Raw genomic sequence first — 11517 nt, forward strand, 5'->3', positions numbered from 1 at the left:
TACCAGGAAGTCAATTTTCCCCTCATGTCATTGATTCTGTTCATTTGCATGAAGCCTGTGTATCTATAGCTTTCTATTGCACCAGCTCTTCAATATAGATCTTTATTGAGCTTTTCCGTCTTTGTAAATCATAAACTGTCCTTTCACCATCCACAAAGGCAAGCATTCGACCCACACGTTCTATTTACACACACAGTTCAGTTCAGTTCAGTCACTCAGTCGTGTCCGACTCTTTGCAACCCCACGAATCACAGCACGCCAGGCCTCCCCATCCATCACCAACTCCCGGAGTTCACTCAGACTCACGTCCATCGAGTCGGTGATGACATCCAGCCACCTCATCCTCTGTTGTCCCCTTCCCCTCCTGCCCCCAATCCCTCCCAGCACAGTAACAGCCTCTTATATAGATGCCAAATTTCAGCAACTAAAAACTCAAATGCATACAAAGCAAACGCAAAGCACAAAGAAGTCAAAATAATTCTCAAAACCACAGCCACTTTCCATAAACTTCAGCCCCTTTTGAAGAGTGTCTCAAGCTATAGTTACTCTTATCTTATACACATAAAGAGCCTGTTATCTTTTTTTCTACCCGATTGAAAGTATAAAAATCTGAAGAGTAAATTAAAAATATGATACCCGACCTCAGGAATTCTCTAAAGTTACAAACCAGTACACCCTGGTTTTTGCTGAATGAAATTAGTCTTAACAGAACCAAAAAGGACTAAGTAATGTTCACAAAGTATTTCAGATATCTAAACTCAGACATGAAAAGTCCTTTGCCTTAGTGAAAGACAATTTTTCATTTCCCATATGTCAAAAGACTGAAAACTAAAAACCAAACTCAAATCTACACTCAAAATTTTCTTAAAAATTCTAGTTTTACTAGAATACACTTGCTTAACTAGCTATCACTCATATCTTTAAGGACCTAGTCAGTGTCATCATGATATAGAAAAAGATCAAAGATGAACATGTTATTATAGAATCTTGACCATGACTATTTGTTTAAATGTTAGAAAAAGTAAACTCTCATATTTATACACATTATGTTTATCTTTTTTGTTTCTATAACTTGGAGCTGTTTGACATTTGCAGACTAAAACAAAAAACTAAGAAAATTAAATGTGATATTTTCTTCTCAGATAACCAAACAAAGATGCTTTTGAAAGCATGAATTTTTCAGGTGATTGGCTGATTTCAACAATGCATGTAGACATAGCTTTGGTTTGAATTTTTCTGAACAGTGATCCAGACCCACATGAATATTAGACACAATCAGGTAGTAGTATGCAAAATGTACACTGGGATTCCAGGTGGCTCAGTGGTGAAGAATCCACCTGCCAATGCAGGAGACCCAGGTTCCATCCCTGGGTCAGGAAGACCCCCTGGAGGAGGAAATGGCAACCCGCTCCAGGATTCTTGCTGGGAAATCCCATGGACAGAGAGGCAAGCCTGACAGAGTATAGTCCATGGGGTCTCAAAGAGTGGGCTACACCTGAGCACACGTGCGATGCAGAATAATACACTGCAGGGGGGAGAAATCATGCGGAATCTTCTTACCCAGTGAAACACCAAAACTGTCTCAATTCCCTTTTCGCAATGTGATTTTTTTTTATTATGTGCATTTTGATATTTGCAGGTTTATTGGAGGCTAGTGGTGAGTTGCACATGGGGAGATTTAAGTAACCATATTTGGTTTTCTAGAAACAATCTCCTCCTTTCTCCTTCACCCAAGGCCCATCATGTTATAAATAAACCCACAGCCCAGAGGGAAGGCCTCAGGGAGCCCAGGTGGGCATCATGTCAGAATGTGCTGAGCCCATTTTGTCTGAAAAGCCCTCTTAATGCCTGACCACACCTGAACAAGCAAATCGAAGCAGGAAACAGAATATTCAGATCATCGGGGTCAACCACCCACACCAACAGCCAGGACCAGAGCCACACATTTCAATCAGAGGTGGGGTGGGGAATATTTCGCCTTAACTGACATTTTCTTCCTAGTTTTCTCCTTTTTTGCTAAGGTAGAAGTATCATATCAGTTCAGTTGTTCAGTCGTGTCCGACTCTTTGCAACCCCATGAATCGCAGCACGCCAGGCCTCCCTGTCCAACACCAACTCCCGGAGTTCACTCAGACTCACGTCCATCAAGTCAGTGATGCCATCCAGCCATCTCATTCTCTGTCACCCCCTTCTCCTCCTGACCCCAATCCCTCCCAGCATCAGAGTCTTATCCAATGAGTCAACTCTTCGCATGAGGTGGCCAAAGTACTGGAGTTTCAGCTTTACCATCATTCCTTCCAAAGAAATCCAGGGCTGATCTCCTTCAGAATGGACTGGTTGGATCTCCTTGCAGTCCAAGGGACTCTCAAGAGTCTTCTCCAACACCACAGTTCAAAAGCATCAATTCTTTGGTGCTCAGCCTTCTTCACAGTCCAACTCTCACATACATACATGACCACAGGAAAAACCATAGCCTTGACTAGATGGACCTTTGTTGGCAAAGTAATGTCTCTGCTTTCGAATATGCTATCTAGGTTGGTCATAACTTTCCTTCCAAGGAGTAAGCGTCTTTTAATTTCATGGCTGCAATCACCATCTGCAGTGATTTTGGAGCCACGGAATCCTAAAACATCACTTACACTTGTGTACTTGCAAGACCAGAATGTGAAGACAAGTAGGGGAAGAAATCGAATGCTGCTGACGAGACCAGTCTTTCAGAACTTTGGAAACCGAGGAACAGACGTGTCAACTGCTCATTTCCCGAGAACCCCTGACAATCCTGAGGCTTCATCGGGAGCTACAGCCAGATAACATTTCCTCTAGTCAAGACCACACTGACATTTTCCCTCAGTACCATATAATGTTTCTGATTCAAGGTCCTCAATTCTTAGCCCAGAACTGGAGTTGGCAATTCTTGGGTCTGCTTCTCAAACTGGAGTATCATTCTTTATGTATTTATGTGTATGTTTCAAGTAACCCTCCTTCCGTATCTATTGTATATATTTTTTTTCTTAACGTCTAAGGAAATGTACAGCGTAGTGCAATTCTTTTGTATCACACATTATATGACGGGGCATGCGGCCACAGTGAAGTCTCGGGAAGCTTTCTGCTGCCTCAGTTACAGCCTTTGAAAACAGCTCTCTAGAAATAACATTCCTGATCAGAAGCTCCATCTCTTTTAAAATTCACTAAGGATTAGGTTACATGTTCAGTATCAGTCTGAAATAGGTCCCTTTCCTATTATGCATAGTATGCTAAAAATAAAAGGTTTTTTTTTTTTTTTTTGCGGGGGTTGTGGGGGAGACATACAGAATGTCCCATTGTTGCTGGGAAATTTTTCTTCCTAGCCCCCGGGTGGAGGTTGGAAGGAAGTTTTTTTCAGGAGCAGATTAAGTTGGAGTCTTTTCTCCTAATTGTTACGGTTGTTTGGACGGATGCGTGTGCTTTCATTTTGAGGCAAAGTAGTGAAATGTTTTCACAGGATCGAGAAAAGAACTGACTGCTTTTGAGTCAACCTTACATGCTGGATCCCCATTCACACACAGCACGAAATAAGTAGAGTCTTTACAAATGGTATTTTGATAGATGCTGGATTGTTATCTGTGCCATATTTGTGCCCACTCTTTTAAGAACAATGTAGCATTATGTTCATTTGGATAAATTGTGATTTGACAACCGATTTCAATAAAACATTTGCTTCACTTAAAAAAAAATAAAATAAAGTCTGACACTGTTTCCCCATCTATTTCCCATGAAGTGGTGGGACCGGATGCCATGATCTTCGTTTTCTGAATGTTGAGCTTTAAGCCAACTTTTTCACTCTCCTCTTTCACTTTCATCAAGAGGCTTTGTAGTTCCTCTTCACTTTCTGCCATAAGGGTGGTGTCATCTGCATATCTGAGGTTATTGATATTTCTCCTGGCAATGTTGATTCCAGCTTGTGCTTCTTCCAGTCCAGCGTTTCTCATGATGTACTCTGCATAGAAGTACCCCTAGTCCAAGGTAAGGAGCAGCAGCTGCGCTTTGCTGGAGCAGCCGTGAAGAGATACCCCGTGCCCAAGGTAAGAGAAACCCAAGTAAGACGGTAGGTGTTGCAAGAGGGCATCAGAGGGCAGACACACTGAAACCATACTCACAGGAAACTAGTCAATCTAATCACACTAGGACCACAGCCTTGTCTAACTCAATGAAACTAAGCCATGCCCAAGACAGGTGGGTCATGGTGGAGAGATCTGACAGAATGTGGTCCACTGGAGAAGGGAATGGCAAACCACTTCAGTATTCTTACCTTGAGAACCCCATGAACAGTATGAAAAGGCAAAATGATAGGATACTGAAAGAGGAACTCCCCAGGTCAGTAGGTACCCAATATGCTACTGGAGATCAGTGGAGAAATAACTCCAGAAAGAATGAAGGGATGGAGTCAAAGCAAAAAGAATACCCAGCTGTGGATGTGACTGGTGATAGAAGCAAGGTCTGATGCTGTAAAGAGCAATATTGCATAGGAACCTGGAATGTCAGGTCCATGAATCAAGGCAAATTGGAAGTGGTCAAACAAGAGATGGCAAGAAGTATCATATCAGAGACCTGTGATGCAAACAAGAGATATGAATCATAAGCCTCATTTTCCAAGCCAAAGTTCAGAGTGGAAGGTCTAAAACCAGGAAGAATCCTTTAGACTCTGATGATGTCAGAACCTTTGAGCAGTGTCTCTGCAGCTGTGACGTGACCCACTCACTCCCTCTCCACCTGCTCCCCCTCCTCCAGAAATTTATCCTTCATAAGGCAGCCCCTACCCTCGACTGGCCAGACTTCTGAAACGAAATGACAGGCAAAAGAGGATCAGCCCCAGAGTCAAATGGAGAGATCTCAGAAGACACCAGTCATTCTGGAAAGTGAGATGGAAAAGCCCACAGAGGCCCCTGAGGCAGGGGCCAGTGCCAGGCTCAGGAAGGATGCAGAGAAACGTGCGTGCCTCAACAGCAAAGGGCTTCCCCGGTGGCTCAGACAGTCAAGGATCTGCCTGCAATGCAGGAGACCTGGGTTCAATCCCTGGGTCAGGAAGACCCCCTGGAGGAGGGCATGGCAACCCACTCCAGAATTGTGGCCTGGAGAATTCCATGGACAGAGGAGCCTGGCAGGATACAGTCCATGGGATTGCAGAGAGTCAGACGACGAACACCTTACTTTCACCTTTTTCTTTCAACATCAAAACCACAACACAGACCTCGTTAGGTAAAGATCAGGTCGCAGCTAACAAACCTAACCTAATTTTCCTCTGACCATCTTTGACGAGGAATAATCTCTGCTACATTCGAATACAGACTTTCTGGTAGGGGGTGGGGGTGGGTCAATGAAAATCCTCTTATAAAGAGGGGTCAATCTCAAATAGACGCGAAGGTGGCTTGCCTTGGAGGCAAACACTACTTTAAAACTCTTACACGAATTATCAGCAATAATCAAACTTTAAAATACCCCTCTATATTTTCGTTTTTAATTAAAAATATACACACAGCTCCACACCTGTATATACACATGTGCACATACATGCATGTACGTCTCACTAGGAAAGCCAAGCTAAGTACTGGAGTTTATCTGTAATAACCTCATGTGCTATAACCCAGGGGCCAGAGCACAGGCAGTAACAGACGACTCGAGAGAAAGAATAGGGCCCTGTCAGGCAATTACACAATTATACACGATGACCATGTTTACATTATCAAAGGGAGGCAGACCCAATTACCTAGCTACTTCAAATGAATAACCCCATTTTCCTCCATTATCTGGCAGGCAGGGTCTCAATAATCTGAGTCATTACCTCAAATTTACTCAGACGGTACAGGTTTGGCCAGTGAACCCAGAAGCAGTTTTTCCTTCCAGAACGCCTCCACCATCAGCAAATACCAAAATGCGCCGCAGTAAGCCCCCGTCAGCCTTGTCTGTAAGCAGCGTAAGCGAATTCTCTCCCTCGCCTGGCAGATCAACACGTCACTCTTGTCTCTGTTTTTTTTTTTTTTTCCCTTGAGGGCACCGCACAGCATGTGAGATCTTCGTTCCTTGACCAGGGATCGAACCCAGGTTCCCTGCACTAGGAGCGTGGAGTCACAGCCCCTGGGCCACCAGGGAAGTCCCAGCGTGTCATATCCTAATAATCCAGGCTTGAAGGGTTTTTTTTTTCTCCCTGATAAAAACTCACAGGGCCATAGGACTTCAGGGCCCAAGGTCTAAAAGCCAGCTGCCAGCAGCAGTCCGACCAGAAGCCCAGCCACTGACTCGCAGCAGTTCAGGGAGGGGCTCCAAAGCCCCAAGGCTTGTATCCGATGCTGCCTCTGCCTCACGAGCTGCACGGTGGCTCGGCAAGTGCTGACCTCTCTGGACCTGAGAGGTTCCATCTGGACGAAGGTGGGAATAACGGCACGTGTCTTAGAGAGGTGTCCGAGGACTAAACGAGAGGACGCGTGTGACGCACGCGGTGCAGCTCCAGGAACATCCTGCCTTTTAAAACACGTATGGAGAGAGTAACGTGGAATCATACGCGACCACGCGTGAAGCAGCCAGCCAACGGGAGTCTGCCGTACGACCCAGGGAACTCAGCCCGGGCTCGGTAACAACCTAGGGGTGGGACGGGGAGGGAGGTAGGAGGGAGGCTCAAGAGAGAGGGGACATCACAGAAAACCTATGGCTGCTCCATGCGGATGTTTGGTAGAAACCAGCACAATATTGTAAAGCAATTACACTTCAATTAAAAACTAATACGTTTTAAAAAATTATTGAAGTATAGTTGATTTACCATGTTGTGGTAATTTCCAGCGTCCAGCAATGTGATTCAGCTTTATATATATACACACACATATACATGCCTGTACATATTTTTCATATTCTTTTCCATTATGGTTTATCACGGGATATTGAATCTACTTCCCTCTGCTCTACAGTAGGACCTTGTTGTCTGTCCATTCTCCATAGAACAGTCTGCACCTGTTAATCCCAAGCCATCCCTCCCCACTCCCTTGGCAGACACGAATCTGTTCTCCACGTCTGTGAAACTGTTTCTGATCTGCAGGTACGTCCCTCTGTGTCACATTTTAGATTCCATGTTGAATGGTATCGTATGATATGCGTCTTCCTCTCTGTGACTTACTTTGCTGAGTACGACAGTCTCTAGGTCCATCCACGTTGCTGTGATGGGTCTCACCCACTGGTAGCAGAAGTCTAAAGCGCCAGCGTGGTGTGTGCTTCTGATAGCATCTTCATCCATCCGGCACCCTACGCTGTGTTTATTATGCTTGGAGTTGGCAAAGCTTCTTGACTCTCTGGGCTGATGTGGCTCACAAGTGTGGGGGAAACTCTTAGCCATGATCTCTTCAAATACTGCTTCTATCCCACCTGTCCCCATCTTCTCCCGAGACTCCAGTCACACATACCTTAGACTTTCTCATTGTGACCCACTTGTCTCTTTTCTCTTTGTTCCACTGTTAACTCTCTGCCCTTCAGTTTGAATAACTTCCACTAATCTTTCCCCAGTTCACTCCTCCTTGTCTTCCGCTACATCTGATCTTCTGTGATTCCGCATGCTGTCCAGTTCTTTTATTTCAGGTACTTTCCCACAAACAGATTCTTTATAGATTTGTTTGATCCTCTGATTCCACTCGGTTCTTTACAGGTTCCAATTCTCTTATGAAGTTTTCCATCTTTCCCCCTATTTTCTCCATTAAAACTTTTTCTCTTGAGCGTATGAATCATAGTTTTTTGTAAACTTTTTTTCTTTTTCCACTATATCACACATCAGTTAATTATGGTTCACCTGTGAGTCTGTCTCTATTATCTGTCTTCCTCTTGTTTTTTTAGTTGCAATGGCATGACAATAACTTCTGACTAATACAAGCATCACGTACTAACAGTTGAGGGGACCTGTGATGAGGGTGCCTCCTCAGGAGACGGCTGTCCTCCCCTCGCGCTGAGCAGACGGAGCAGGTGTGGGAGGGCCCGGCGCCCTGATCTGGAGCGAGCTGGTCCCCCTCTCTGAGGGCCCAGCTCTCAGCTGGAGGACTCCTGCGTCCTCTGTGCCTGCATCCTCCAATCCCCCAAGCAGGCCCTGCACCCCAGTCTTTACCTCCTCAGCACCCTCCCCCGCCAAGGCCTCGCTGTCTCAGCACCTCTCAGAGGCCTTAAACAGAATGATTTTTAAAAAGTATTTCATACGGCTTTTCTTTGGTTGTCGGGATCATTAGTTTGCCCCAAACTACTCAATCTCACCTAGAAACAGAAAACCCTCCCTTAAATTTCTCGAAGTGCTTTCACTACAACATTTAACCTTCCCCTCATAAACCTATCTTCCAGTGTCCTATCTTTTTGCCTTTTCATACTGTTCATGGGCTTCTCAAGGCAAGAACACTGAAGTGGTTTGCCAGTCCCTTCTCCCGTGGACTATGTTTTATCAGAATTCTTCACCATGACCCATCTGTCTTGGGTGGCCCTACACAGCATGGCGTAGTTTCCTTGAGTTAGACAAGGCTGCGGTCAACATTACTTTGCCCCTAAAGGTCCGTCTAGTCAAGGCTATGGTTTTTCCAGCAGTCAGGTATGGATGTGAGAGTTGGACTATGAAGAAAGCTGAGCGCCGAAGAATTGATGCCTTTGAACTGTGGTGTTGGAGAAGACTCTTGAGAGTCCCTTGGACTGCAAGGAGACCCAACCAGTCCATCCTAAAGGAGATCAGTCCTGGGTGTTCATTGGAAGAACTGCTGAAGCTGAAGTTCCAATACTTTGACCACCTGATACAAAAAGCTGACTGAACTGAACTGAACTTATAAACCCATAAGAAAAAAACGGAGCAATGTTCGTCACACGGATATCTGAAACCAGAGGTTTCATGGCCCACAGGTTAGGTCCAGCACGTGGCCAGGTCTGCACATTGTCATTGCTCTCTTACATATTGTGGGGGGCTGCTTTTGCATTTTGCAGCCCTACAAGGGCAGAGCTGAAGAGCTGTGAGAGAGACTCCCCAAACCCTCACTACCTAGTGTCTTCCCCTTCACAGAAAAAGTTTGTCAGCCTATTTTATACAGGTCCGGGGACCTTTGGAGAAGGAAATGGCAACCCACTTCAGTATTCTTGCCCGGGAAATTCCACCGACAGAGGAGCCTGGCTGACTACAGTCTAAAGGGTCGCAGAGTCGGGCACGACCGAGCACAGCACGGAGCACCCAGGGAGCGGGCATCGGTTTCGTGACTTACAAGCAGCTTCCGAGAAGACCACACCCAAGGCCCCTGGTTTCTAGTCCAGCTGCCTCCCCACTAGTCACGAGGTGCTTCCTACTGCAGTGATGCATTATAAACATTTTTAAAGATGGACAAAACAACGAGAGAGCGATGGTTTTCAACCCGACAGTCCCAAGATGGAAAAAGAAGGAGTCCCAGCAAACACAGGGAAGGACTTGTCTATCTTTGGAATATTTGGGGAACTTCAGCAGTCACCTTGGAAATCTGCTGAAACAAATAACGGGCGGCAAGTAGTCAAGGATGCCACTCTGAGGTAGGAAAGGCTTCTTTTACTGTTGCTGTTCAGAAAACAAACATGTAAGGCAGAACAATGAAAGGAATCCTGTGAATGTGTTCAATCTGTATCCATCTGATTGCTGAGCGCTTTCATCAAGGCAGTCCCTGAGCAGGGGGAAGAAATGTCCCCAACAGAGGCCGGCAACTCAGAAGGACACGAATGCATGCGCACACAATATGTGACTAAACAGCAGAAAAAAAATCTGATGCAGTTTCAAACCTAAGGCCTTGAAAGAAAGGCCGTCTTCCTTTTCCCCTCCCTGGCTTAATACAAGCACATGGTAATCCGCTTCTTTTTAATAACTGGTACAATCTAATGAGTGGTGCAATTTAGCACCCCACATCAATTATGGATGCTAAAAATTTCAGAATCATAAGATCACTACAATGATCTCACACACACACTACACACCTACATGCACATACACCTACACACCTACACATATACACCTACACACACCCACATACACACCTATACACATACACACACATACACACACCCATACATAAACACATACCCACCCACACACCTATACACGTACACCCCCACACATTTGCACGCACACACACACACATATACACATACACACCCACACATATGCGCGCACACACACACCTATACACACACACACACACACACACACACCTGACGGGCCCAGTTAGCCTTTTCTGTTTCACGGCATCTTGTGCAGAAGGCTGAGCTGAGCTTGTCCCCATCCTGCCAACTGTGAAGCCCCGTTTTCCCAGGGAAAACACACTTAGGGCTCCAGCGTGCAAAACCAAGTGTAAGAGGGGAGGAAGACGACTGCATCAAAGTAATGGCGTCCGGCCTCACGAAGCAGCATAAGCGCCTCTGCATGGTGAGGAAGGCAGACTTGGCTAAGGGAAGGGCCCCCGAGGCCACGCTGGCAGCACCCCAAATTCTCCTGGTGCTTTGACTGAGCCTGAGACAGACAGGCGGGGGCAGGACCCACCCGCGTTCCCGGGCGAGCCCAGCGCTCCGTGACCCTCGCGCCCTGGACCCTTCCGTGGCCGCCCTGTGCCCAGGTCCGCAGGCCCAGCCCCCGAGGGCAGCGTCTGCGGGGCTCCACAGTCCCGGGTCTCCCCCAAACGTGCCTTCCAGACTCTCTTCCTTGCCCCTCTGCTTTTGCGATAAAGAATCCCTTTAAAGCGCACCATCCCACCTTCCCAACCTGCAAAGGAATGAAGCGCTACTCGAGGACCATATGCCTCCTTCTGACTTTGCCACAAAAAAGTATTTTATTCTAAAGATGTACTAGAGATAAAAAGCCCTACAGTCATTTACTTGGATAATAAAAGTTCTGAATCACAAAATCTGAAGAGACCTCTGACATCATCAACTCCCATTTTCCCAATCGGTGGTTGAGGAAGCCCATGGGAGAATGCAGGGGAATATCCCTTTCTGCTCACCGATAAACTCCATAAAGAAAGCACTTTCAGGACTTCCGGCAGTCCAGCGGTGAGGACTCCGCATTCCCAGTCCAGGGGGACTATGTTCGATCCCTGGTTGGGGAAGGAAGATCCCACATGCCGTGTGGTGCAGACAAAAAATCAGAATTTTTTTTACAAGAAGGCAGTTTCTCGGGGACCAGCGGTCCCCTCGTCTCCTTCACAGCCGGCCTCAAGCCCAGTTCTGATTTTCAGCTAGAACCCCAATCTTCTCTCTACAGAGGAGGATGCGCGCTGCTCACAGCAAAGGGAGTTGGGTGGACCCACAGGAAGAGGCTGTAAAGCTCCCTGCCCCGTCCCCTCCATGCCCTCAGGTCAGCAACGCCCGTCTGCGGACCACCCTGCGGGGAAGGAGGCTGGGAGAAGCAGGAGCACTCCTAAAACCCCAAATTTAATTCCTCAGCAGACCGTTTGCATGCACGATCACCATCTTTTCTTCATAAGCCAAGCCCTTCATAAATCAAACCTCTTCATAAACTCTGAGACCCGA

At 46.3% G+C, this 11517-nt stretch overlaps 1 protein-coding gene across 5 annotated transcripts in view; it reads right to left on the minus strand.

The window, feature by feature from the left end:
* The window catches only part of RFTN1 (raftlin, lipid raft linker 1), a 225963-nt gene that overhangs the window by 166512 nt on the left and 47934 nt on the right, over positions 1–11517 (minus strand). The gene's annotated exons all lie outside the window — the stretch shown is intronic.

Source organism: Bos taurus, chromosome 1 (genome assembly GCF_002263795.3).
Source record: "Bos taurus isolate L1 Dominette 01449 registration number 42190680 breed Hereford chromosome 1, ARS-UCD2.0, whole genome shotgun sequence".
NCBI lineage: Eukaryota > Metazoa > Chordata > Mammalia > Artiodactyla > Bovidae > Bos > Bos taurus.